The sequence below is a fragment of the Mastomys coucha genome, unplaced genomic scaffold, assembly GCF_008632895.1.
Source record: "Mastomys coucha isolate ucsf_1 unplaced genomic scaffold, UCSF_Mcou_1 pScaffold23, whole genome shotgun sequence".
NCBI lineage: Eukaryota > Metazoa > Chordata > Mammalia > Rodentia > Muridae > Mastomys > Mastomys coucha.
In genome coordinates, this window is record NW_022196906.1 from 109,939,402 (window position 1) to 109,962,554 (window position 23,153).

The 23,153-nt window shown below is 46.4% G+C and overlaps 1 long non-coding RNA gene across 1 annotated transcript; it reads left to right on the top strand.

The window, feature by feature from the left end:
* The first annotated feature begins 15,839 nt into the window (after positions 1 to 15,839).
* On the top strand, positions 15,840 to 22,694 carry LOC116073582. The gene is made up of 5 exons (XR_004111879.1): positions 15,840 to 16,033; positions 17,475 to 17,703; positions 19,425 to 19,426; positions 20,068 to 20,206; positions 22,320 to 22,694. It is a non-coding gene; the product is annotated as an uncharacterized LOC116073582 (long non-coding RNA).
* Positions 22,695 to 23,153: the final 459 nt, after the last annotated feature.

A 23,153-nucleotide genomic window follows, 5' to 3' on the forward strand; every position in this document is an offset into this window, starting at 1 on the left:
CTTCACGAGAGAGCTTAGTTTCAGTTTTATGTACATGCTTGCGTGATCACGTTGTAAAGGACTGTGTCTTACTGTGGAACAAAAACCCAGGGGTTTGTCTCAGTTTAATGTGAGTATTAATCACGCTGGGTTGTGAATTGAGCTAACCTGCGGGTTCTGGTTCAGTAGGTCTGGACCCAGAGTGTCTGCATTTCTAAGGAGCACCTGGGTAGAGCCTCCCATTGGAGGGGCCATTTCCTGGGCGTGGTCTGCTGGGTGAAGCCAAATAGTTGGCCCTGTGATCGCGTGGTAGGGCTGAAATTTTCAGGGTGTTGCCTGTAAGAAACTAAAGAAATAAAAGTGTGTTTGGGGCCAGACGGTGATGGCGCACGTGGGCGGGTCTTTGTGAGTTCGGGGCCAGCCTAGTATACAGAGTGAGGAGTGAGTTCCAGGGCAGCCAAAGCTATATATACTGTCTTGGAAAACTAAAAGAGGGGGTGGTAGGGTCTGCTTTCTGCTTTCCAATGATCGCTCTTGGATAAGATAATTCGAGTAAGGAGAGAAAATGCTTGTCTGAAGGCTGAAGGTAGAAAGGCTAGCAGTGGGAAGACCCATCAACATTTCCATTCTTTCTGTGGTGACCATGTTTTCCAGAGACAACCTCTACGGGTGTGTGTGTATACCTGTCTGTGTGCAGCACGTGGAGGCCATAGGTCCACATTCCATGTGTACCTCAATCACGTCACTTGATTTGTTTTTAAGGGTTCATTTTATTTTATGTGTGAGCATCTTGCCTTTCATGTCTGTATGTGCATCATGGGCATGCCTGTTGCAGAAGAGGCTATAAGAGGACACAGAACCTTCTGGAACTAGGGTCACCCAAGGCGGCATGAGCCACATGTCCAGGAGGTGACTATGTGAGTGCTGGGAACTGAATCTGGGTCTCTGTAGAAACAGGAAGTGCTCTGAATTGCTGAGCCGCCTCTCTAGCCTCTTGCCTTCGACGAGTTTCCCACTGATCCCAGGAGATGGAAGATTAGCTAGACAACCCAGACATCCTCCTGCCTCTGCTTTACCAGCGCTGGGGTTTCAGATGCATCTGTGCCAGCTGCTCGCGCGCGTGGTGTGTGTGTGTGTGTGGGGGGCACATCTGAGTGTGACTGCAGACACATGTGCATGTATATGGAAGCCAGAGGATACTCAGAGGATACCCAGAGTCCTCTCTGTCACTCTCCGCCTTATTTATTTGAGACAAGGTCTCTTGCTGAGCCTAAAATCAGACTGATGACCAGCAAGCTCCAGTAATCCTTCTGTCTCCACTCTACAACACTGGGGTTTATGGGCACACGAAAGGCAATAGCAGGCTTTTTATGTGGGTGGTAGGGCCTGAACTCAGGTCCTCCAGTTGTGCACAAAGCACTTTACACACTGACTTCTCTCCTGCCCCAGCACCCAGTTTTCTCTGCGGGGGCTGGAGGCAGGTCTCAACTTATGTGGCAATCACTTCATAGACTAAGCCATCCCCTCAGCCCGTTTTGCAATTTATTGATATAATCTCCATTCTTCGTCCGATATCTGATTGGATAATGAGGTATGTGATCCACCAGCCGTCAAAGATAGGGGTTCTCAATATTTCATGGTTCAGGTTAGGGTTGTTGAGAGGAAAGTCATGACCAAAATCCACTTGGTGAGAACAGGGCTTATTTCATTTTATAGTTTGCGCTCTATCATCTAGGGAAGTCAAGGCATGAACTCAAGCAGGGCAGGAACCTGGAGGCAAGAACTGAAGCTGAGGCATAGAGAAGTGCTACTTACTGGCTTGCTCCCCCTGGCTTATCCAGCCTGCTCTCTTACATAACCCAGGATCATCTGCCCAGAGGTGCTACCACCCACAATGAATTGGGCCCTCCCAGGACTGGCCTACAGGCCAATCTGATGGAGGTGTTTTCTTAAGTGTGGTTCCCTCTTCTCAGATCATTCTAGCTGTGCCAACAACAAACAACCATGAAAGAAGGTTGAAGAGATACTGCCTGCTGAATTGTGTCCAAGTCAGGCTGTCTGCTAGGTTTGTCCCCAACAAAGGCAGAGAGCCCTTCCTCAAACTCGATGCCTGCACGGGACTTGGCAGGCTAAGGGTGAATTGGTTAAAACTGGAACTCTGAGTTTTTGATTTGGCACCAACAACTGCCCCTGGATGCACCTTCCAAGAAAGGGTCATCTTTTATCCAAAAAGTTCTTGTCTCTCATGCATCTGGTGAGAGAGTGCATGGACAGACAGTAGGAGGGTGGGGGCTAGTTAGCACACAGGCAGCCATGCAGTTATACCATGTTCGTTCGTGAGGGAGACAGGCTAAGTTCAAAGGCGGATTCCCTACCTTCCTTCTTGGGAGGTCTTCCCAGGCCACTGACATCCCTTGAGCAGTTGCCTTGCAGGTCACTCACCCTCAGGCAGGGAGGGTCACTCTGGGCCCTTCCATTCATTGCCTGAGATCTGAGCTGAAGATATTTTTAAGGTGCAGGCTCTGTCACTGTCATTGAAAAGCACCACTGAGCTCCATGAGCTTGAGGAAGCATGAGGAGGCAAACCCTTGCACCTGCTGCAGGGTCCCCATCCCTGCACTGCCCTGCCCTGCTCTGCACCTACTACTGCAGGGTCCCCATCCCTGCACTGCCCTGCCCTGCTCTGCACCTGCTGTGGGGTCCCCATCCCTGCACTGCCCTGCTCTGCTCTGCACCTGCTGCAGGGTCCCCATCCCTGCACTGCCCTGCTCTGCTCTGCTCTGCACCTGCTGCAGGGTCCCCATCCCTGCACTGCCCTGCCCTGCTCTGCACCTGCTGTGGGGTCCCCATCCCTGCACTGCCCTGCCCTGCTCTGCACCTGCTGCAGGGTCCCCATCCCTGCACTGCCCTGCTCTGCTCTGCACCTGCTGCAGGGTCCCCATCCCTGCACTGCCCTGCCTTGCCCTGCTCTGCACCTGCTGCAGGGTCCCCATCCCTGCACTGCCCTGCCCTGCCCTGCTCTGCACCTGCTGCAGGGTCCCCATCCCTGCACTGCCCTGCTCTGCTCTGCACCTGCTGCAGGGTCCCCATCCCTGCACTGCCCTGCTCTGCTCTGCACCTGCTGCAGGGTCCCCATCCCCGCATGCCCTGCCCTGCTCTGCACCTGCTGTGGGGTCCCCATCCCCGCACTGCCCTGCTCTGCTCAGAGCCTGTTCTACATTCCCAGAGCCTGCCCCTGTCGAGCCCTGACTTTTCCCTCTGACCTCCTCTGTCCTGGTTCACTCACCTGTCTGAGTAGATCTGTGTAGATTTTGAGTCTCCTACTGATCCTGGGGATGCAAAATGACCTGGACTGGGTGGCCAGCAAACCCCAAAGATCCTCCTGTCTCTGCCTTCTCAGCTCTGGGGTTTCAGACACATCTGTACCAGCTGTGAGTGTGTGTGTGTGTGTGTGAGTGTGTGTGTGTGTGTGTGTGTGTGAGTGTGTGTGTGTGTGAGTGTGTGTGTGAGTGTGTGTGTGTGAGTGTGTGTGAGTGTGTGTGTGAGTGTGTGTGTGAGTGTGTGTGAGTGTGTGTGTGTAAGTGTGTGTGTGTGAGTGTGTGTGTGTGAGTGTGTGTGTGTGTGTGTGTGTGTGTAGTGCGTGTGCACACGTGAGCATGGCTCCATATGCTTGTCCCTAGGTGCTTATTTCTTGGGATGCCTGTTTCTCTTTCTGTTTGTTTGTTTGTTTGAGGTGGAGTCTGATGTTCTTCGCTGACCTCCAAATTGCCAGGTAGCCAAGGCTCACTTGAACTCTGGCTCCTCCTGCCTGCATCTCCCAACCGCTGAGGTTACAGGTGTTCATCCACCATGCCTGATGCCTTTGACAACATTCATTATATCTGAGTTCCATAATGTTTCTCAGTAACTCCCAGTCCCATTCTTTCTCCAACTTCAAAGGTCTTGAGAGCAGGCACTACACTAAACACATCTCAGGTGTGTAGTCAGACATGTGTTGGCTAAGGGAGCACATGAGGTAACAAGGACTCAGAGGACGAGTGACCTCAGGGACCTCGGTATTTCATAATTCTGAGGAGAGCATTATGTAACCCGACAGTTGGAGATATGAATAGATGAGCTCTGCCAATGCTACTTCCCTTTCCTGAGAAAGGAGAAATGAACCTGCTCTCTTCTGTCTTCTTAATTTCCCCTAAGTTTGTCCAAGTTCTCTATCCATGACAGATGTGCTGTCTTCTCCGTGTCTGCTAAAACAAATAAAGGTCCAGCTACCCCAAGGAGCCTGGGGAGACAGCACAGTTGATAAAGCATAGTAAGAAGTCTGGGATTTTGGTTTGTTGAAATAAACACAGAAATATTGTAAGAATATGTTTTTGGCTTAATCCCAGATATAGGGAGTTAGGGCTGCTTTGGAATGTCTGCAGTAGCTGCCTATGATTTGCCTCATGCTCTAGCAGAGGCATGTGGTTTTGGTAGCTGCCAACAGTTTCTGCGATTGAGTGACGTTTGGAATTCTGGGAACTTTTCAGAGTATATATAAATACTAGAGCCCAAAGAGGTGGGGTCAGTGGTTGTCGGTCATTCAGCGGGGTTGGTTAAGGTTTTATTAGTGGTTGTGCTCAAAGAAGAAAGAAGAAGAAAGAAATTAGATTCAGATCTCTCTCTCTCTCTCTCTCTCTCTCTCTCTCTCTCTCTCTCTCTCTCTCTCTGTTATCCTTCTTTCACTCCTATGTAGTTACAGGGTGTGAAGTGGGGGGGGGGATAATCCACAAAGTAGCAAAGACCAGTTACAAGCAAAGATGAAAAAAAGAAGAAAGAAATTAGATTCACAGATTCCCCTTCTTCTATCCTACTAATAGGAGGTAAAATCAGGGGGCATGGATAAAGGATAGGAAACAGAAGAACCCACAAAAGAGCAAAAGCCAGCTACGATAAAGTACTTGTCTTGTAAGCAGAAAAGCCTGAGCTGAGCTCAGAAGCCAGGCCTGGTGGCACCAGCTCCTAATTCCAGCTCTAGGAGGAAGAGGAAAAGAGACCCTTGGAGCTTGCTGGCTGTCCAAGCTAGCCCTCTTGGTAAGTCTCGGACCAGCCACTAGAGAACTTGTCTAAAACACACACATACACACACACACACCAGCAAAACAAGTGAGACCATCATACACAACCCAGTCACCAAGCCCTTTCCCTGAGCAAGAGCAGCCTGACATCCCTACTCCTTCAGGATTTGGCCCCACCTGTAAGCTTCCTCCATGCCCGAGGAAAGCATTGCTGCTAGAGACATAAGGGAGTTGAACACTTGCTGCTGGAGACATAAGGGAATTGAACACTTCTTTCCAAGAGGACAGAGGGCCACCCCTGCCCACAGTGGCCTAGCAAGTGGAACCCAGGCATCTTCCAAAGCCTTAAACCAGCAATAAGCCATCTCTGTGTGCCAGGTTGGTGACGAGCCTCTTTGCTGACTGTCACACCAACCTAGATAAGAATCTTCACCATAGGGATCCAGGAATGGGCAGGTCTCTGCATCAAAACTGATCAAAACTGATCAAGAGAGGAAGCTCATTAAAGTGGTTGTTTGCAGTTGTAGTTGTGTAGTAGTAGTTAAGGACTATGGCAGAGAGAGAGAGAGAGAGAGAGAGAGAGAGAGAGAGAGAGAGAGAGAGAGAGAGAGAGAGAGAGAGAGAGAGAGAGAGAGAGAGGAAGGAAAGTCAGACCGAGGATGTTATCTGAGTCCTTTAAATCCAAAAATATGACAAAACGTTGCCTCAAATTTCAAAATAAAACAGTAAAAGCAACAAAATGGCATTCCAGACACCACCTGAGGACTAGTAGCCAAGGCTCTCTTTTACCCTACACACACACACACACACACATGCATGCACACACACACACCCCGAAAGACTACAGCTGTGCTAAAGGCAGGCTTTGCATGGAGGCTGAGTCCAAGCATCTAGTGACTTGGTGGCGCACCGAGTCTTGTATCACACTGCTAAACTGACAGCACCTGTGTTGGCTCTTGACCTTGCTGACCTAACCCAGTCAGTCCTGGAAGAAAAGGGGACTACATTCAGCATTGGGAAGTGAAAACTGGTCTTCTAAAACTCACAGTGAGATCACAGCACCCTAACGCCACGTGCATGGCAATCAGAGTCTCTGAAACAACTTTCAATATTGAAAAGACTTAAACTTTCAAAGAGTCTGCCCTTCCTCTGCGATACTTATGAAAGGCAAGTCTGTCGGCCTCCACAGAGATTTTATGTGAGCTGAGTATGGTGGTTCTTGTCAGTAGTCCCATAACTAGAGAGACTAAGATGCTAGGATGCTAGCACATTCAAGGCCAGCCTGATCTACTTAGTGGGTTCCACGTTAGCCTAGGTTACAGAATGAGACCCTATCTCAAAATACCAAAAAGGAGAAAGGGAGGGCACTGTTTTCATACACCATTTCAAACTTGGGTTATTGTAATTTTCTGTGTCCAAAGTAATGTAAGTGTAAAACTACAGGGCTATCGAGATGGCTCAGAGAGTAGAGGGGCCTTAAGCTAAGCCTAAAGACCTGAGTTCAGTCCCTGGTGCCCACCATGGTGGTGGGATACAACTGACTCTCCAGGTTGTCCTTTGACATCCACAACATGCACCATGAGACATATGCATGCTCTCCCCAAGGAATTAGGAGAGAAACCCCGAGGCTTGTACATGCTCTCCCTAAGGAGGAGGGAGAGAAAGAACGGAATTATACATCAAGTTTTTTTTTATTTTTTAAAAGAATAGTTTGTAGCTATGTTTTTGTTTTTAGTTAATTATTTAATTTAGTGTGTATGTGTATGACTGTGTATACATGTTTGTATATGGTATGTGTATGTATGTATATTATGTGAGCAAGTACATGTGTGTCCATGTTGGGTTTTGTGTGTGTGTGTGTGTGTGTGTGTGTGTGTGTGTAAGCTTAGTAGAATTAGGTCTCTCCCCCAATCCTTTCTGCCAAGGGATTGAACTCGGGTCTCCAGCCTTGGCAGCAAGCCCCGCCCCCCAACCCCACTGAGCCACCTTGCCTGTACTTCACATATTTCCTGCTTTTGGCCAAGTCCTGACAAGGAGTGCCTTAAGGTCTTCATTTATTTGTGAGAAATCACAAAGCATTCTTTTCCCCCTTAGATTTCTACTTTGTGTCCCATAGTGTATGTATTCAGTTTTTACTGGAGGGGGAAAAGACTGTATCTATTTTCCCAATCCGTCTTCTTGTTTGCCCTTCTTCTCAGCTATTAATAGGCTGCAGTTATGATGTTTACATAAAGTATGAGCCTATTCTTTTTGGAAAAGCATAACACTCTACAAAGGCAGTGTATGTTAATTATAGGGAAATAGGAACTGCAGATAAGCCTTTCAGAAAAACTAAAGATGAACCTAGCCCTAACCTGACAGAAGATCATGGCTAACATTTGCGAGCAAGGGTCAGCCTAATCCTCCTGTTACAGATGAAGAATCTGAGGATTAGTGAGATTAAACGCTTGGCATAGCCAGTGCAATAGAGTCCAGGCCCAAACCCGAGCCTTCCTGCCTCTGGAGGCTGTGCTGTAAAACTTTACTCAGAATGTTCAGGGAGGGCACCCCAAAGTACATGGCTCTGGTTTACCCCTTGTTGAGTTGAAGATACTCCAAAACACAAATGCAGACAAGGCGTCCCTGGATCCCACTTGTCTGCCTTTAGACAGAGCCTGGAGGGAGAAGCCTCCTCCAGAGTCTCAGCTACCCAGAAAGATTAATTGTATCTCAAGAAAAAAGACTAGAGCTTGACACTCCACGGCACCCCGAACTGCACACCGAGGCGCATCCTAAGACCTCATTCATCTTTTCCCAATACTGTGGGCGCCCCTCCGAGTGCCATTCCCTCCTTTTCCAGAGGGTACCAGGCTCCTGTCACATCCCTCCTGGGTTCCAAGTGCTCCGGTGTCTTTCCTTTGTAAATGTCCTGGTGCCACTGGTACATTCCAACAGCTTTCCTGCCGTAACTTGTGTGTTAGTTAGTAGACGTGGGTCATTGCAGCTAGCCTGAGATACACAATGAGACCACCTCAAAATAAAACAAAGTGTTTCACTTGCTTCTTATCCCTTCTGTACCAACCTTGAAACATACTCAGAGGAGGATGGGACAATCGGAGATGCTTTATCTCTGCCTTCAACAATGAAATCCCCAAAGGTCACATTTAACAACACTGTGTAAAAGCCAACACTTATCTCACTGTGATTATCCCAGAAGTTTGTCAACCCCTTCTTAAAAGGACATTCATTAGCTCATCTTTTCTTAATTTCCTGAGATAGTGACTCTCGCATGGAAAGATGGGAGAAAGCTTGCTTTTCCAGTTTCTCTCTCCTTGACTCTGGGTTTGTTGACTGCATTCTCATTGTTGTGTCAGACTACCTGAAAGACAGATGATTTAAAAGGAGAACAATTTTTTTTTTTTTAGTTCATAGCCTCTCAGGCTTCAATTTAATATAACAGGAAGCTGATCATGGAACAACCATATTTAACTTATGACAAAGCAAAACACAGAAGAGGGGCCAGTGCTAGAGTCAACCTTCTAAGTCATCCCCCCGTGACGCTGAACCTCCAGTCAGGTCCCACCTTCCACAGTTCTACCCCTCCCGTAATAGTTTCTTCATAATCTTAATCTATCAAATCCTTAATTAGCTCAGAACCCTCATCACAGAATCACTGTTGGAAAGACCCTCACAGGTGCACTCCAAAGCACACTATAGGAATTTCCTGGGTGCTTCTTGATTCAGGCATGTTGACCATCCATTTCTCTAGGTAGGCTGCCTTTTCACTTGTCTGTAAGAGATCTTCTCTACCAGAAGCCAATCACCAGGTATGAATTCTAAATATCCTGAGACCACGTGACTCAGACACAGTCCAAGCTAAGAGAGTAGGAGAGCATATGGGGAAGGCGTGTGAAGCCTGCCAGCAGCCAATTCATCTCCCCTGGACTGTGCCCCAAGGGTTTGTCAGTTTAAGCCAAGCTAGGGTCTCTTTTGGAAGAAGGAACCTCGCCTGAGGAATCACTCCCATCAGACCGATGTGTGGCCATGTCTGTGGGGAGTTTTCTCGAGTAATGTTTGGTATACTGCTGTGTGCATTGCCAGCCCTGGGCATGCAGTACTGGCTTTCATAAGAATGTAGGCTGAGCAAGCCATGGAGAGCAAACCAAAGCAATGTTTCTTCAAGGTTCTTGTCTCTGCCCTAACTTCAGTTCCTACCCTGACTTCCCCCAGTGATGGACTGTAATTGGGACATGAAGCCAAATGAAACTTCCACCCCCCCGAGTTGACTTTGTTTGATGCTTTGTCAGCAACAGAAAGCAAATTAAGACTTGTGGGGCATGAGTAAAGATGCCATGTTGAACTTTGTAGCCCCAGAAACCACCAGAAGAGGAACAACAAGATGATATACAGTTCAGGTCACAGGTTATGAGAGGCATAACTAATGTGTGAGCTGTTAATTCTACCTGAAATCCAAATAAAACTGAGAGAAGATCCTCTGCTCATCCTTACATTGTTACCATGTAAATGTATAAATATGTACACATTTTGACCTTCCATAAGGAACATTTTTTAAGATTTATTTATTTATTTATTTATTTATTTATTGTTTTTTCGAGACAGGGTTTTTCTGTGTAGCCCTGGCTGTCCTAGAACTCACTCTGTAGACCAGGCTGGCCTTGAACTCAGAAATCTGCCTGTCTCTGCCTCCCAAGTGCTGGGATTAAAGGCGTGCGCCACCACTGCCCGGCTTAAGATTTATTTTTATTTAAGTGTGATGTGTGTGGAGGGCTATTCTACGTGAGTGTAGGTGCCCATGGAGGCCTGAAGAAAGCACCAGATACCATGGGGCTGGACTTACAGGTGGAAGTGGCTGGGAGCGACCTGATAAGTACGCTGGGAACTGAAGTCGGGTTTCCTAGAAGAGCAGGAGGCAACAGCTGAGCCATCCCTCCAGCCCTTCTATGAAAATCCTAACACCCAAGAATGGCCCGGGAAATCTCAATGTCTGATTTTTAAATGATGAAAGTACCCAACAGGGACTTTGACCAAGGGAAGGAGACAATTGGAAATGGAGCAGGTAGATGTCCAGACCAGGGATCCAGAAGGCTGATAGGTGGGAGGCTCGAGAGATGGTGTGGCTTTAAGAGCATGGGCTGCTCTTAGAGCATCAGAATTCAGTTCCCAGCACCCACACAGCTCACAACCATCTTCAACTCCAGCTCTAGAAGTCTGACAACCTCTTCTGGCCTCTCTGAGTACACCCCCCCCCACACACAAACACACAAATAAAAATTAAAGAAGAGGAAGTCAAAAATATGCATCTGAGGATATAGGATCCTGTTAAATAAACAAGTGGTGGCCCACACCTTTAACTTGGGAGACAGAAATAGGCAAATCTCTGGGAGTTCAAGGCCAGCCTGGTTGACAAAATGAGTTCCAGCACAGCCAGGGCTACACAGAAAAACTCAAAGCAAAATAAAATAAACTAAAATAAGAAAATAAGTGAGAAACGCATGTAGGACAAAGTCCTACTGTGTGAAACAAGAAAGACAACAGACTTCTCAACTGAAATGGACAGGAGTTAAGACATTCAGTTGGGCAGAATATGGCATCTGAGGAGATGTGGGGTGGCAGAGGGACCATATGGCAGAAGACAACCTCCAAAGGGTCCTGCGGTTGACGATAAGTACTGATAGCAGTGATCTACGAACAAAGACGTCTAAGTTACTGTTCCGTTGCTGATAAGACACAATGGCAATGCTAGTTAGGGAGGAAGTGTTTATTGGGGCTTTTGGTTCCTTGGAGAGGGGGCAGTTCATCATGATGGAGGAGGCATGGTAGCAGGTGGGAAGCTGAGAGATCACATCCTCAATTGCAAACACCAAGCAGGTACAGCCAACTGGAAGTGAAGCATGTGGCCCTGGTGACAGTGCCTTCATTAGGTGGCACCTCTCCCAACACTCTTCCCCCTGATCCCAAATTGTGCCATCATCTGGCAACTACGTGTTCAAACACAGGAGCCAGCGCTGTGGTTTAGGTTCCAAGTAACTCTGCCATCTGCTATACCACCCCAGCCACAGCGCGGTCTCCCCTGCTTATCTGTGACCGACTTTGTGTGTCTGTCTGTGTGCATGTGTGAGTGTGGGGGGTGCATGTGCACATGTGTGTACATGTGTACGCAGGCCAGAGGACAAGTTCAGAGGTTGCTCCTCTGGAGCCATCCCCCTTTCTTTCTTCATTCTCCCTTTCTTTTGTTCCTTCTGTTCTTCCATCCTTTCTCCTTCCCTCCTCCCATCTCCCTTCCTTCTCTCCTTCCTTCTACCCTTCCTTACTTCTTCCTGCCTGCCTTCCCTCCTTTCTTACTTTTAACTTTAGTTTGTTTGCTTGTTCTCTAGTTATTTTACATAGTCTCATACTGGTCTGGAACTCATCAAGTAGAACTAGGACGTCTGTCCTGAGAACTCCAGGGATCTATCTGTCTCATCTCCTCAGTGCTGGGATTACAGAAAGGCACCACTACATCTGGCTTTGGATGAGTCCTGGGGCTTGAACTCAGGCCTTGGGTTTTTAGGGCACATTTACTGACTGAGCCATCCTAGCCCATCTGTGGCAGGAATTGTGTCTATTAGATTAGCTTCTTGTGTCTGAACTCAGTAAGCCCCCATCTAGGTTGGTTCAATGTGTAAAACATTTTAACAATCAGGAGTGGAAAGTCTAAAGGATTTCTGGGAATTTCAGAAATGAAAGCACCTTACCTGGCTATATTGGAGATATTGGCCTGGAGTTTACCTCGCACCAGGAACTTGTGATTGAAACACTGAGGCTGAAGCCGCTCCTGGAAAGTAAGGATGTGCAAGCTGACTCCATTTGTTTGTAGAAAATCAGTTTCGTCCTGTCAAAACATCCATCTCTCATTCTTAACTTTAAAAAAATTACAAGCAAAATCTTTATTTTTCTAACTCATAGAAAGATTGGATTTCATTCTCCTTTGAACATTAGGAGCATTTATCAACCAAACTACAACTCTCAGAAGTCAAATATTTAATCAGTCATCAGTTATCAATTTAATCACAGCAAACCATTTTAATTTTTGATTTTGAAAAATACAAAGTCAATTATGCAAGTTTATTTACTTAAAAATCTTTATCATGACAGATAACTTTAGTTGATATCAGATAAATAATAATAGTAACTATTAATTACTGTTTAATTTGCAGTGACAAAGTACTTGGCAATCAACTTAAGGAAGCCAGGGTTTTGTTGTCTAACCGAGGATACGGTTCATCACCACAGAAGAGGTATGGCAGCGGGAGCCTGACGAGGCTGGTCACATTGCATCCACCATCAGGAGGTGGACAGTGATGAACACTGGTGCTCTGTTTAACATCTGTATACAGTCCAGCGCCCCAGCACAGAGAATGGTGCCACCCACATCTCTGTAAACCTAGTGAAGACAGTCCTCACAGACACAACCAGAAATTTGTCACCAGGGTGACTTACATCTTGACATAAATGATGATAGTAACCATTTAAAGCACCATATTTAATGTGTACTTGAAATAAACAGTGCTCCACATTGAGGTATATCTCTGTCTGTCTATCTATCTATCATCTATCTATCTATCTATCTATCTATCTATTTATCTATCTATCTATCTATTTATCTATCTATCTCTATATCTAATATATATATATGTTAATATATATTAAATATACTCAATTCCAAAGAGTCTTTTGAGGTTTTCTGGGGAGCATACTGTAGCCTGATAAAAGATAGCTGTTTCAGCCGGGCGGTGGTGGTGCACGCCTTTAATCCCAGCACTTGGGAGGCAGAGGCAGGCGGATTTCTGAGTTCGAGGCCAGCCTGGTCTACAGAGTGAGTTCCAGGACAGCCAGGGCTACTCAGAGAAACCCTGTCTCGAAAAACCAAAAAAAAAAGATAGCTGTTTCAAGAGCAGTGTTACTCTTTTCGCAGCTCTCATCAGAAGGCTACATCCTCAGAAAGCTTCTGTCATGTCTTAGTCATTTTTATCCTAAACTTAAAAGTGTTTTGTGAACTGGTGTAAAGGAGGGCAGAAATAAATCTTCATTGGTGAAATGGTTAGTACCTGAAATGTGGGGATTGGTTGAAGAGACTGCATGGTAATCGCCTCTTCATGGCATGAACAGGATGGAAATATCCTCTGCAGTGGAACCTGAACCTCAAGTTCTCAACCCTATGTTTGGCCAGTTTTGGAATCTAACATTCATTCCAAACTAACTGCTCTAGATAACTAGAGATTGCTATCACAGCATGTACAAAGGGCAAGAGTGGGTCAGGCCATGTACAGTGGATAAGAATAGGTCAGGGCATGAGCACAGTGGACAAGAATGGGTCAGGTAATGAGCAGTGGGCAAGAGTGGGTCAGGGCATGCGCAGTGGGCAAGAGTGGGTCAGGGCATGCGCAGTGGGCAAGAGTGGGTCAGGGCATGCGCAATGGGCAAGAGTGGGTCTTCATTTCTGTTTATAGCAGAGGGTGTTTCCCTGCTGTCTTGTCAATAAACACTGCCACATGTAGCCAAAAAAAAAAAAAAAAAAAAAAAAAAAAAAAAAAAAAAAAAAAAAAAAGTCTCCATCTGAGACTTTGCCCTCTACATGCTGCCTGGCAGCAGGATTTAGGGAGACCTCGAGCCTTCATTTTTAGCATCTCCCACTCACCATACCCAATCATACACTTCATGACAAGCTGGCCTTGGCTTTGCTTGGTGCCAAATAGCTCTCTATCTGCTAAGAGCAACTGCAAGGACTATTTAGAAATAAAATACTTGGGCGTTGGTGTGTCAGGGGTGAAGAATGTGCAGCGGGATTCCTGATCTTGCATGAGGACTTGTGCACGTCTCAAGGGGCTAGTAATGATTAACCTGCCCGCTCACTGACAAGCATGTGCCACTTGGGACTCTAGGTATTTCAAAGGCTGCCTCTTTCAGAAGTTGACAATGAACCCAATGCTTAGTGCTTAGAATTGCTACTGTAAATTCTTATCTCCACGTTATAATAAAAGCCACCCAACCTCTCCCAGTTAATTTTTTTGTACCTAGCGGGCTATCAGATCCTACCAGCCTCTGAGAATCCAGAGGAAGTTGCTTGGGAAAGTCACCTTTGACATCTCTCCTTATCACACTGCCTCCGCACATCAAACAATGTCCTGAAAGACATTACAACACTATGTTATTTGCACTTACTGGGTAATGTTTTCTGTGACTTGTTTCCCGGATGCCTGTACTATGCCACTCTTTTTTCATCTCTGCAGCCTGCCCTCAGTGGAATGTACTCACTTCTTTCATGGTAACGCCCATGCCCTTTAAGGTATTTTCCTTGGAGCTGGGGATGTGGCGTGGTGGGTAAGAGCATGAGCATCGCACGCATGAGCACCTGAGCTTAGACCTCAGCGCTGTGTAAGAGGATTGGCGTGGGTGCAGGAGTTCCTGAAATGCCAGTGAATGAGTGAGTGGGGCATGGAGGCAAGATCTCTAGAACTCACAGACAGGCCAGCACCTACACCCAGTGAGAGATCATGTCTCAAGGGAATTATGTGGAGAGTGATGATCAGGATACCCGACGGCCTTTACATATGAATGGGTTCATGAGCCATACCCCTCACCTCTCTTACATACACCAAACGCACACACATACACACACACACACACACACACACACACACACACAGGACACAGCAGGACACACCAGGTATTTGTCTCCAATTATGGAAATCACTCCAAGGTGTGATCCTGGTCAGCGCCATCTTTATAAGAGTTTCCCTTTGTGAAGCCTGTGTAGAGGGGGTGTCTTAGTCAGGATTTCTATTCCTGAACAAACATCATGACCAAGAAGCAAGTTGGAGAGGAAAGGCTTTATTCAGCTTACACTTCAACATTGCTGTTCATCACCCAAGGAAGTTAGGACTGGAACTCAAGCAGGTCAGGAAGCAGGAGCTGAGGCAGAGGCCATGGAGGGATGTTCCTTACTGGCTTGCTTCCCCTGGCTTGCTAAGCTTGCTTTCTTATAGAACCCAGGACTACCAGCCCAGGGATGGCACCACCCACAATGAGCCCTCTTACCCTTGATCACTAATTGAGAAAATGCCTTACAGCTGGATCTCATGGAGGCATTTCCTCAAGGGAAGCTCCTTTCTTTGTGATAACTCCAGCTTGTGTCAAATTGACACACAAAACCAGCCAGTACAGGGTGATGATATGGACCACCTGTCTCTTCTTCAGATGCTTGCACTATAGGTCTGAGATTTGGATGTGGCTGTGTGAGTGAGTGGCTGTGGATAGAAGGCTTCATGGTAGCTTTTGATGGTCATATAAACATCACCTCAGAGGATACAGGAGACATTTGTTCTAAAATGACACTGGGAAAGCAACCAGGAAGAGCCGCATAAAAAGAAGATAATCTCACCTTGCTATAAAGTGCCTCCTGGGTGGCTCTCATATTTGGGCCTTTACAGAACTATGTCACAAAACAGCTATGCACACCCCTCAACACCTTATAAACTACTGTCCCAGATTTCTTTTTTGGATGCTGTTTTTGGGCCTCCTTTGTATAAGCACACATAATCCTCAGAAAAGAAAGCATTCTCCCTGCAAAATCAAGAGAAGAAACACGCATTCCTCTGTGTCCATCTTACAATTTTACTAGCTTTCCATCTAAATGGGCAAGAATAGGTCAGGGCATGAGCAGTGCCATCTAAAGTTCAAGACATGGGTATGTGGTACTATTCTAGCCAAACAGGAAATTTGCCGAGGCTGTGGGTAGGCAGAGAAGACGAAAGTAGTTTATGACACTCTCATTGCTCTTAGTGAGATAAGTAGGGCTTCCTCCTGAGGGTTAGGAGCATGTTTGTGTATAGAGATAACGATGCTCTAATCAGCGAGCAAACACGAAGAGGTAGGAAAAGGCACCAGTACTGGAAGAGTCGCTTTGGTTCCCAGCAATGTCAGGGACCTTTACTTAGCAGCTCTGATTTCTCTAACATGAGGTAAATGACTATCTCACAGTTGGACTAGTTCCAGTCTGGTTTTGTTTTATGTGTAGCTGAATTGCCCATGATTATGAAGTGCTTTTATATGCATCCACTGCCAAGGAACCATGTCTAAGGCCCCACAACTGGTGCATAGCAGAACTTGGATGCAAGCCCAGGTACTTCCAAGCCCCACATTTCTGTTTTTCGTGATACTGATTTATCACACAATATTACTTTTATTGGTCACTTACTGAGTTCCAGTCCTAGACTATAATTATCTTGTGGGTAAATTCATTCAACCCAACGTGTGAATTCTTCCCTTCCAGTGCACACTGTTGCCAAGGCCTCATATGACAACCAGGGTGAGTACACAACACAACTCAGACAGACTGCTCACTCTTCTTGGCAGTGACATTCTGGTGGCCCTCAAGCATTTATTTAGCATTCCTTCTCTAAATATGGGCTATCAGACTTAAACCAGCGTGAGTACACCTCAGGCACTAGATCCTATAGCCAGCTCACATTAATTGCCGTAGCCTACCTTTCTTCTGATTTAGACCTGCTGATGTGGCAGAAACTAAGAACCACAGGGGAACTTTGGGTGTTCATTGATATTTGGTACAAAAGTAATCTCCTCTACCTTGAAGGAGGTACGGACCCCCCAGAAGTCCCACCTATCTTCATGAGGGAAGCCAGACTGGGGATGAGGACAAACCACAAAGGGAAGAAACTCAGAAATCTATAGCAAAATGAGACCTGAGGATGCCGGGGGCCTTTGGATCAGAGCTAAAGACTGCCCAGCCTCTGATCATCCTAGCTGCATTCATCAACACATTCTAATGATGTCAATCTGGCTGGGCTTTCTATCACATCCAGTGGTTAGTCTACGTTAACATCATGTTAAAGTCTATTCCTTATGATAGCACACACTGCTCTTCTACATACATTTAACACTAGCCTACACTAAACCGGTATGGCAATATTGTGTTCTTTCTTAAGTATCAATCAAAGCATCATGGGATATAAATAAAAAAAATCTCCCACTTTGAAACACATGAGATAAGCATCTCTTATAAGCTAAGGCTGAGATTCTAGCATCCTGACCCTCCCCAGTTTATCTCAGGAACTTGACCCGTACAACTCTTGAGAGTCGGTTAGAATAAATGTCCATCTACCTCTGCCTCCCATGTGCTGAGACTGAAAGCATGAGCCACCATACCTGGCTGGAAAGTTGAGTTCTTAGGATCTTGATATTGTGCTTGTGAAATGAATGGGTAGATGAGCAAATGGATCTGGGGAAGGTGTCTGGCAAAGTTCTGGAGAGATCTCAAGAACCAAGGAAACCTTAAATTCAGTCTAAGAGGTGGGACGGTGGTCTGGAGAATGTGAGGTATGTTTTGAAGAAGAAGAGGAGATGTAACTGCTATATTCTGGCTGGAAAACTTGAATTCACAAGCCATGTGGTGTTCAAAGGCGGCATCTTGAGTGACAACAGTGAAAAATCCTGCACCCTGTGATGTTGGAAGTGTGTCAACACCCATGAGATTGGTCTAGAGGATCTGTGCTATGCAATGATGCCCACAGCCTCTCCAGCCCTCATAAAACCTTGGCTGGACTCTTCCTATAGCTAAGCAGCCTTCTGTAATCAAAGCTTCACCCTGGGCTTGGTCTTGCTCATGCAGCAGGTAAATGACTTTATTGCAACCAATGTGCTTTGATCTGTGATTCCTCTACTTTACCTCGGCCTGACCAGAAAGAATGGATGTCTGCATATGTCTTCAAAAACAATGGTAAGGTTTGTCAGTGCATGGCCACACACCCTGTTAATCACAGCATTGGGCAGTCAGAAGCAGGAGGATCTCTGTGAGTTCAAGGCCAGAATGATCTACACAACAAATTCCAGGGTAGCTAAGATTAGAGAAACAGAGAGAGACAAAGACAGAGACAGAGAGACAGAGACAGAGACAGAGAGACAGAGACAGTGACAGAGATAGAGAAAGACAGGCAGAGAGAGAGAGAGAGAGAGAGAGAGAGAGAGAGAGAGAGAGAGAGAGAGAGCCTTTCTCAAAAACTAAAAACAAACCAAACAAACCAACACCCCAGAGCAATGGCAGAATAAGAGAATGAAGGGAGAATGAGAGAAAACGAGACAGCGTAGTATCGGAGTCCTGCTCATGAAGGACATTCGTCTCCTTGAGAAATCTTCAGGATGTCAGCTATCATTTACAACTTGAAGGCCATCCAAAGGTCATGCGGTATAAAGGGTTAATGTATTGTTGTGACAAACACATGACCCAAAGCTAGCTGTGGAGGATTTGGCTTTCATATCCTGATCATACTACAGCACGGGGGAAGTCGGGGCAGGAACTCAAGGCAGGCCCCTGGAGGTAGGGACTAAAGCAAAGACCAAGCAGGAGCTCTGTTTACTGGCTTGCTTCTCATGGTTGGCTTGCTTGGTTTGCTTTCTCACACAACCCAGGCCCACACTGCCCACAGTGAGCAGGACCCTCCCACATCAGTGAGTAATCAAGAACGTGCCCCACAGACTTGCAGTGTACACAGGCCAATCTCATAGAGACATTTCCTCAAGTGGGGTTCCCTCTGCCCAGACTGTGTCACTTCGACAAACTAAATCTAACTGGCCCAGTTGTTCTCCAGGCCAGTGTACTCGGAGGAACGTGGATAAAATGAGGGAGTGTGTTGCATGTGAGCCCCTGAAGGGGTTGTAGCCTCTTGCTTCTCCTTTGCATCTTGGCCAGGAGATGAGCCGTTTTGCTGGCACACATATTTCCATCATGATGTGTGGTGTTGCCTGGGGCACAAACAAGGGAGCTTCACTGACCATGAACTTCCAAAAGCATAAAAATATTTCTTTTTATAAATTGATCATTATTGTTTCTTATAGGGATTAAAAAAAGGGATTAATGCAGTACCAGTGAAGGACCTACTGATCAAGAGAGAGCAGCGGTTGTCTGACTGGCTTGTTCCTCGATGGAGGTTGGGACAAGTGTTGAAGAGACTGCCCCTCCCTGACTTCTCACTCACTCTCCTCTGGCCCCATTCCCTGTTTTGTTGTCTCTTGTCATGAATCAAGGGACTCTTCCCTTGTCATAGATCCAGAATCTTCAAGGGTTTGAGTTGTTTGCCTTTTTCAAGGAAATTTGAAGGTGAAGACATTTTCTCTCGTCAAGTAAACTCTAAAGTGTCACCTGCCAGGGTCAGTCTGGCTGCTCTCTAATATCATGGGCTCCCGTGATTCTGAGTCCTAGCTTTCATACCTGGGCCTAGGACAGAGGAAGAATAAAGAGGTCATTGAATGGGAAGTGTCCCCTATAGGCTCTGTGCTCTGGATGCTGGGTGTCCAGCTGAAGAAGCAGTTATGGAAGGCTGTGTGTGACTATTTTAGTGGTTTATTTTATGTGTATGTTCATATTTGTGTCATACATATGCAGATCCAGGAGAGCGATGATCATTGATGGTTGTGAGCTTACCAATGTGGGGAGCTTGGAGTCAAACTCAGATCCTCTGCAAGAGTGGCAAGCTTTCTCACCAGGTCACTGCCTCTCCAGCCCATGGATTCTTTAAGAAGTAGAGCAGAAGTGTGCAGAAGGTCAGACCTGGAGGTCTTAGAGTCCAGCCCATTTCCTGTCTTCTCTGTTTCCTGACTGCAGGTGTAACACTGGCAGCTGCCTCAAGCAGCCAGCTGCCAATCCTCCCTGGTTATTATGGACGGTATTATTTTAGAGTATGAGCCCAACACACACTTCTTTCCTTAAGTTGCCCCTGGCCAGGCAGTTGGTCACAACTGAGCAAAGTATCACAGAAGGATCAGCTCAGGAGGTCACCAACGTCTTATTTGAGACCTCTAAAAGTCACGTTACACGTGTTAAAACAAGACTGATTTTAAGTAGTATTATCTTACTTAAAGTGTTCAAACAACACTTTAGGAAATTTTCTTTGTAGTAAGCCTTTGATTTCTTTTTTGGTTTGGTTAGTTTCGTGCTTTTCGTTTTTAAAACGTTATTTTCTGTGCAGGCATGAATGAGGAGCTCCATGTTTGTGCAGAAGTCTGCAGAGCTCAGAAGCAGCTTTGGATCCCAAGGGACTGAAGTTCAAGATGATCATGACCATGTAGCTGCTGGGAACTGAATCCAGGTCCTCTGCAAGAGCAGTAAATGCTCTTAACCAGTGAGTCACCTCTCTAGTCACCTGTTGTTTGTTTTTTTGAGACAGGGTAGCCCCCACTAGCTTGGAACTCAATTTACACACCAGGTTGACCTTGAACTCTCAGAGATCTACCTACCTGCCTCTGAGGTACTGCACTTCAAGGCATGCACCACCACACCCTTTAAGTCTTTGATTTCCATTGTGTATTTCCATTTATAGGTTTATTGTACATAGTTACTGCAGAAGAGTCATGTCTCAAGGGCTCAAGAGTGGCCTGTGATAGATGGCTATTGTATTGTACATCACAGGTTAAGATGTTTAAAAATGAAGACATGCACCATAAGTTCTTAAACCCAAGGTCAAGTCCTCAAATTCTGTATCTGAGGAAATTTGTGAAAAGATGAATGCACTTTCTCATGGTCAAGTTGGATACTGGCGGTGATGTGTGAGCATTTGACTTGAGCTTTTCCATCTACCCACCCTGTTTCTTAGGGGTCTTCTATGTCCCTTAGTGGATGTGGACCTCACTGGCTTGGCAAATATGTAAACAAAACAAAAACAACAAAAACAAAAACCCAACCAACAAACCAGCCAAACAAAAATCATCAAACACAGACTTAAACAGATCTTCATTAGTAGCCACATCAGAAGTACACCTGGTCCCTCACTACCCTTTACTATGTCTTAGGCTAGCCATCCACAGCTGTCCATTGTACGTAGGTCATGTTGTAGACCTTTTGTCATGCACCTTTACCAGTGAGCACCCAGTGACTTCTACAGGATTCCTTAGGAGCCTTCAGATTAGAAACAATAACGCAGCTTCACTTGGGCTTTCCTTGAGCACTCGGAAGTGTCCTGGAGTTCATGGCTCGCAGGGCAGAGCTAGGAAGGCACCACCTGCGGCTCAGGATAGTGTCAGGGATTTTCCTAGGTGAGGTCACCAAGGAGGATGTCCACATGACTTATAGAGGAAGAACTCCCAGCAGAAAGGGACTTGGGGGAACAGTATGTGCAAAGGGAGAAAGCTCACCAGAGACATGGGGCCGGCTACCATGAGCTTCTGTCCAACCCCATGGGGGACCTCATCACCATCCCCAAACCTGTGGTGAGAAGATGGTCTAGTGCACTCCTGTGGTAGAACCTCATTTTCAGGGCTTCCTGGGCACAGTAGGATACACAATTTTGGGTGGGCTAGAGCAAGGCTGGGCTTCTCCTCAGTTGGCTATGCTGAGGTAATGCTCCAGCCGTCAGTGGATCGCTGAGGACAGGGCAGGGCAGAGCATGCCTGTTGCTATGGGAGAAGTCCATTCACCTACAGGCCACCACTTTTGTGAGACCTGGATGAAACCCCACGGTGAGCTGTTAAAGCACATGGAGTCAGCAGTGCCATTTTGGCTCAGGTGCCAGGCACAGAGGAATAGGATTCTGGGTAATTTTGGCTTTCTGCCACTCAAATGTTTGAGAGTTCTCAGCTGAGTTTCTGACATAGCAGAATTCAGGCAAGCTATAGCAGCTATGCTGCCTGAACTCCCAACACACACACACACACACACACACACACACACACACACACACACACACACGAACACTGTAACACAGGCAGGCTCTGCCTAATTCTAGAATGGTTTGCTGTATAATAATGAATAAACAGAGCATGCTCCCTGCCTGCCTCAACAAAGTGTTACATAATCTTAATTTTTGCGGATGAGTCAGGGAACTTGAGTAAGTTTCAGTGTTACCATTGCTGATAGCAGAGTCAGGATGAGAAGTAAGATTTACCAAAGCAAATTCCCCCTTCTTCTGCTCATGGTGGTGGCTGACCTCTGGCAGAAGCGTGTGGCCTGCAGGCTGAGCACACAGGCTGACGAGGCAGGAGAAGACAGCTCTCCCTCTGCTCTGGTGTGTTTCTGGAGGGTGTCTCTCTGGGGTGTGTTTCTGGAGGGTGTCTCTCTGGGGTGTGTTTCTGGAGGGTGTCTGCTAGACAGCCATCAAGGGGACTCTCATGGCTTTTACTCTCTTTTGACATTGTGATTAAACGCTTTGGGGGCTTCCATGCATAACCCAAGCCCCAAGTACTTATTTTCTTTCTCTGGAAAAAAAGAAATGTTTACTAAAGTTCTTGTTGGCTTTTCAGATCCCAGAGACTGATTTCTGCTCCTGCCACTGACCTCTCTTCTCTCTGAGCATACAGGCCTCTAACAACAACATAAACCCAAGTGGATGCCTTCCTCTGGGAGAGGAGACCTGAACGGAACACCCTTTTAAGAAGCTGGGTTAACCGTTCCATACAAGGGTTAAGAGGACTTCAGCTAAAGCCTGTTTGAACTTGGAAACCCTCTCTTGAAATCCCAATGGCAAGGTGTTTTCATTTTCACAGTGAACTTTGCTCTACAGGTTCTCACTCTGAGAGTTAAAAGAAGAATAGGTTAAGAGATAGCTCAGTCTGTAAACTGAATGCGTTAAGCTTGATCCGCAGAACCTACTCAAAAATACAAAATTAAACAGCGGGACATGGATGGATGCTTGTCATGTAAGCATTGGGAAGCAGAGCCCGGATTCCTGAGGCTAACTAGCCAGCCTCAACTATCCAGAAGGCCCCAGGTCCCCCCGTGAGAGAATGTGTTTCAAAATGAAAAGGTAGTGTGCATTGCTGGAGGAACAGAAATCAAAGTCAAGGTTATCCTCTGGCCTACACACATGTACACACACACTGAGAGAGGGAGAGGGAGAGAGAGAGAGAGAGGGAGGGAGAGAGAGAGAGAGAGAGAGAGAGAGAGAGAGAAGAGGAGAGAAGAGAGATACAGTAACTTAAGCAGTGAGCCATTCTAGTAGCCCTTTGAATGAAGAGCAATTGCCCCTCAGTTGCACCAAATGCAGAGACCTGGGAGCCCAGAAAGCTTCCTCTTGGGTGCGAAGTAACCGACCCTTGTTTTGAGAAGCCTATTCGCACAATATATTTTGCATATTT